This window comes from Salmo salar, chromosome ssa17 (genome assembly GCF_905237065.1).
Source record: "Salmo salar chromosome ssa17, Ssal_v3.1, whole genome shotgun sequence".
NCBI classification, from domain to species: Eukaryota; Metazoa; Chordata; class Actinopteri; order Salmoniformes; family Salmonidae; genus Salmo; species Salmo salar.
The window spans coordinates 39,334,838-39,340,837 of record NC_059458.1 but is presented as its reverse complement, the minus strand read 5'-3'; the positions used below and the strand labels follow the sequence as shown (position 1 = coordinate 39,340,837).

The following is a 6,000-nucleotide window of genomic DNA, read 5'->3' as shown; positions in this document are numbered from 1 at the left end:
TATTACACATAGAAGTAGGTCTATAGACTACCTGGCCCTGATTACACATAGAAGTAGGTCTATAGACTACCTGGCCCTTATTACACATAGAAGTAGGTCTATAGGCTACCTGGCCCTGATTACACATAGAAGTAGGTCTATAGGCTACCTGGCCCTTATTACACATAGAAGTAGGTCTATAGGCTACCTGGCCCTGATTACACATAGAAGTAGGTCTATAGGCTACCTGGCCCTAATTACACATAGAAGTAGGTCTATAAATGTGTCCATTTGGGGATCTGATTAGTATAATGTTTCAAGGAGCTTCAGACCAGACACAAGTTAATAGTAGATAATGTTTCAAGGAGCTTCAGACCAGACACAAGATAATAGTTGATAATGTTTCAAGGAGCTTCAGACCAGACACAAGATAATAGTTGATAATGTTTCAAGGAGCTTCAGACCAGACACAAGATAATAGTTGATAATGTTTCAAGGAGCTTCAGACCAGACACAAGATAATAGTTGATAATGTTTGAAGGAGCTTCAGACCAGACACAAGTTAATAGTTGATAATGTTTCAAGGAGCTTCAGACCAGACACAAGATAATAGTTGATAATGTTTCAAGGAGCTTCAGACCAGACACAAGATAATAGTTGATAATGTTTCAAGGAGCTTCAGACCAGACACAAGATAATAGTTGATAATGTTTCAAGGAGCTTCAGACCAGACACAAGATAATAGTTGATAATGTTTCAAGGAGCTTCAGACCAGACACAAGTTAATAGTAGATAATGTTTCAAGGAGCTTCAGACCAGACACAAGGTAATAGTTGATAATGTTTCAAGGAGCTTCAGACCAGACACAAGATAATAGTTGATAATGTTTCAAGGAGCTTCAGACCAGACACAAGATAATAGTTGATAATGTTTCAAGGAGCTTCAGACCAGACACAAGTTAATAGTAGATAATGTTTCAAGGAGCTTCAGACCAGACACAAGATAATAGTTGATAATGTTTCAAGGAGCTTCAGACCAGACACAAGATAATAGTTGATAATGTTTCAAGGAGCTTCAGACCAGACACAAGATAATAGTTGATAATGTTTCAAGGAGCTTCAGACCAGACACAAGATAATAGTTGATAATGTTTCAAGGAGCTTCAGACCAGACACAAGTTAATAGTAGATAATGTTTCAAGGAGCTTCAGACCAGACACAAGGTAATAGTTGATAATGTTTCAAGGAGCTTCAGACCAGACACAAGATAATAGTTGATAATGTTTCAAGGAGCTTCAGACCAGACACAAGATAATAGTTGATAATGTTTCAAGGAGCTTCAGACCAGACACAAGTTAATAGTAGATAATGTTTCAAGGAGCTTCAGACCAGACACAAGATAATAGTTGATAATGTTTCAAGGAGCTTCAGACCAGACACAAGATAATAGTTGATAATGTTTCAAGGAGCTTCAGACCAGACACAAGATAATAGTTGATAATGTTTCAAGTTCCTTGCAGTCAGGCCATGAGTAGCCACTGTGATTCATAGGATATTTATTTTTTATCAGGATATTTTCTACCTGCAGGCTGCAATGTTTTTATCTGTAGGCTTTATCTCGGCTATTTCTACGTATTTGGCAGTAGAAGTTCCTTCTAGATTTGTTATTTGCATATAATTTTGATCGACCACATGACATTGATTTTGAGACATGAAGACTTTTTATTATAAAATAAATAAAATGGTTCCATGAAAATGTTCATATTAAGATCATAACTGGCACGCAGATCAGTAGAAATGGTCGGAGAACTTGGATAACACTCCAAATGGGAAAGGTTGCCGACTGCTGGTGTAGCCTGTAACCGGCAACTTCAGGAGCCTAATGGCAGAATCTGTGAAGGCCTGCAGCAGTGAAGGAGGAGGGTCAGGAACATGTTTTTTCTTCTGGTTTGGCTATATTGATCTCTGGCTCCCTCTTGAGTCATTTGCGTCAATTTCGTGTAAGTGCTTAAAGCATCAGACATGCTCAGTATCAATATACAGTTGACACACAGGGTACGTCTATATATGGAAAAATACACGTTTAAACATTTCGACCAATCGATTGATCTAAAGACCAGATGACTCTAGGTCGACCAAGATTTTTGTTGTTGTTGGGGACAGCCCTAAGTTGCACGCCCCTGATCAATCTGAAGCAATAACGCACTGACTTTCACTATGAAATGCAAGCAAAATGGTTTTAAAACTACGATATTTTTTGATGGTCTGCATTTAAAAAATGCTTATTTCTGCAACTGTACAACCCATAAATGGTTTCTAGCCTACCACACACAGGCTTAATTCTGTCCGTGAAACTGAAACGAAATAATATAAAAATAAAATATAAATGTTTGTAATTTTGGGAATTGTCCATAATATATCTGCATGATAGTTTCACAGTATAACATACTCGCTAGTGTTGTGCTTGGCTGTGAAATTTGCCTATTAATTTCTCCCTCTGGACCGGCAGCTGTTGTCAAAATGGGAAAGCTGTTTTAACTGTGGCCGTGTTATCGCCAGTGGAAATTGGGTCAAGTGGCCAATGTAGAAATCGCTAGGTCATTAGACTGTTTGCTCAGTTTCAGTTTGTGAGAAAACGAGCACTGGAAGGTGCAGGGAATCATTGTACCATCTAATCAGGAAAAATATTGTTTTTACTGCTGTTTGAAGCTGGTGGACCAACAGTGAAAGGCTCAAGCGTGAGTCTCCACCATGTTCCGGGGAAATGTGATGCTGGTGTGGGGGGGTGGCGAGTCTTCACCATGTTCCGGGGAAATGTGATGCTGGTGTGGGGGGGTGGCGAGTCTTCACCATGTTACGGGGAAATGGGATGCTGGTGTGGGGGGGTGAGTCTCCATGTTACAGGGAAATGGGATGCTGGAAAGGGGGGGATTTGTTTTGAGCACAAGCTAGTGCTGTCGCAATTCACCTAGCTTCCACATATAGGAGACATTCTAGGTGCAGCACTTTTAAACTGATGTATTTAGTAGTAATTATTTAGTTTATCTCAAAAATGACACAACTGAATTCATTTTTAAAATTTTTTAAAATTAATTAATAGAAATAACAACCAATATTTAACTTCTCTTGGGTATGTGGGACGTGACCGTCCCACCTGCGGGACACACTATTCAACAGCCAGTGAAATAGCAGGGCGCCAAATTCAAAACAACAAAGATCTCATAATTCTAATTTCTCAAACATACAACTATTTTATCCCATTTTAAAGATTCACTTCTCCTGAATCCAACCACATTGTCCGATTTCAAAAAGGCTTTACGGCAAAAGCATTGCATTAGATTATGTTAGCACATAACCTTGACAAGAAAAACTACACAGTCATTTTCCAAGCAAGGAGAGGCGTCACAAAAACCAGAAATACAGCTAAAATTAATCACTAACCTTTGATGATCTTCATCAGATGGCACTCATAGGACTTCATGTTACACAATACATGTATGTTTTGCTCGATAAAGTACATATTTATATCCAAAAACCCCATTTTACATTGGCGTGTAATGTTCAGAAATGTTTTGCCTCCCAAAACTTCCTGTGAATGAGCACATAAATTTACAGAAATACTCCTCATAAACGTTAATAAAATATTAAACTGTAATTCAAAGAATTATAGATACACCTCTCCTTAATGCAACCGCTGTGTCAGATTTAAAAAAAAACAAAAAACTTTACAGCGAAAGCACACTTTGCAATAATCTGAGTAAAGCGTTCAGACACGAAACCAAACCCGCCATTTTGTGGAGTCAATAAAACTAAAATAATATTAATATATATTCACTTTGATGATCGTCATCAGAATACACTCCCAGGAATTCCAGGTCCACAATAAATGTTTGTTTTGTTCGATAAAGTCTATCATTTATGTCCAAATACCTCCTTTTTGTTCGCGCGTTCAGTCCACTACTCCAAATGCAGGAAGCGCGCAAAAATGTCACGACGAAAAGTTAAAAAAAGCTAGATTTACGTTCGTAGAAATATGTCAAACGATGTATATCATCAATCTTTAGGATGTTTTTAACAAATATTCAGTACTATTCCAACCGGACAATTCCAATGTCTTCAGAAAAGAAAAGGAACACAGCTCACACTCACGTGAGGGCGCGCATCTGAGCTCATGTCATTTCCTCACTCATCTCACACCAGGCCCTCTTGTTCGCTTCAAATTCACAGTAGAAGCCTGAAACAATGTTCTAAAGACTTTTGACATCTAGTGGAAGCCTTAGGAAGTGCAAAATGAACCCTAAGTCACTGTATAGGCAATAGGCAATCACTTGAAAAAACTACAACCCTCAGATTTCCCACTTCCTGGTTGGATTTTTCTCAGGTTTTTGCCTGCCATATGAGTTCTGTTGTACGCACAGACATCATTCAAACAGTTTTAGAAACTTCAGAGTGTTTTCTATCCAAATCTACTAATAATATGCATATCCTACCTTCTGAGCCTGAGTAGCAGGCAGTTTAATTTGGGCACGCCTTTCATCCGGACGTCAAAATACTGCCCCCTACCCTAGAGAAGCTAAAACATCTGTCTCAAACTCTCTCCATCCATGTTGGCTTCATCAAAATGGCCACACTTTACCATCCACGTGGAACATTTCAAACTGTATTTTCCACTTCAATCACTCAAAGTAACATAGGGTGCCAAATGGCAACCTATTCCCTATATAGTGCACTACTTTAGATCAGAGCCCCATAATCTCTGGTCAAAGGTAGTGCATTATTTGGGGAATAGAGCTATTTTAAGATTCAATCTGTATCTCTGTAACGTCTCTGGGCTGTTGTCTTTCTCTGTAACCTCTCTGGGCTGTTGTCTCTCTCTGTAACCTCTCTGGGCTGTTGTCTCTCTCTGTAACCTCTCTGGGCTGTTGACTCTCTCTGTAACCTCTCTGGGCCGTTGTCTCTCTCTGTAACGTCTCTGGGCTGTTGTCTCTCTCTGTAATGTCTCTGGGCTGTTGTCTCTCTCTCTAACGTCTCTGGGCTGTTGTCTCTCTCTAACGTCTCTGGGCTGTTGTCTCTCTGTAACGTCTCTGGGCTGTTGTCTCTCTGTAACGTCTCTGGGCTGTTGTCTCTCTCTGTAATGTCTCTGGGCTGTTGTCTCTCTCTGTAACCTCTCTGGGCCGTTGTCTCTCTCTGTAACCTCTCTGGGCTGTTGTCTCTCTCTGTAATGTCTCTGGGCTGTTGTCTCTCTCTGTAACGTCTCTGGGCTGTTGTCTCTCTCTGTAACGTCTCTGGGCTGTTGTCTCTCTCTGTAACCTCTCTGGGCTGTTGTCTCTCTCTGTAACGTCTCTGGGCTGTTGTCTCTCTCTGTAACCTCTCTGGGCCTTGTCTCTCTCTGTAACCTCTCTGGGCCTTGTCTCTCTCTGTAACCTCTCTGGGCCGTTGTCTCTCTCTGTAACCTCTCTGGGCCGTTGTCTCTCTCTGTAACCTCTCTGGGCCGTTGTCTCTCTCTGTAACCTCTCTGGGCCGTTGTCTCTCTCTGTAACCTCTCTGGGCCGTTGTCTCTCTCTGTAACGTCTCTGGGCCGTTGTCTCTCTCTGTAACCTCTCTGGGCCGTTGTCTCTCTCTGTAACCTCTCTGGGCCGTTGTCTCTCTCTGTAACCTCTCTGGGCTGTTGTCTCTCTCTGTAACCTCTCTGGGCTGTTGTCTCTCTCTGTAACCTCTCTGGGCCGTTGTCTCTCTCTGTAACGTCTCTGGGCCGTTGTCTCTCTCTGTAACCTCTCTGGGCCGTTGTCTCTCTGTAACGTCTCTGGGCCGTTGTCTCTCTGTAACGTCTCTGGGCCGTTGTCTCTCTCTAACGTCTCTGGGCCGTTGTCTCTCTCTAACGTCTCTGGGCTGTTGTCTCTCTCTGTAACCTCTCTGGGCTGTTGTCTCTCTCTGTAACCTCTCTGGGCTGTTGTCTCTCTCTGTAACCTCTCTGGGCTGTTGTCTCTCTCTGTAACCTCTCTGGGCTGTTGTCTCTCTCTGT

At 41.5% G+C, this 6,000-nt stretch overlaps 1 protein-coding gene across 1 annotated transcript in view; it reads left to right on the top strand.

Annotated features, from left to right (window-relative positions):
* Nucleotides 1-6,000, top strand: part of LOC106591129 (protein diaphanous homolog 3) — a 764,911-nt gene that overhangs the window by 96,787 nt on the left and 662,124 nt on the right. The gene's annotated exons all lie outside the window — the stretch shown is intronic.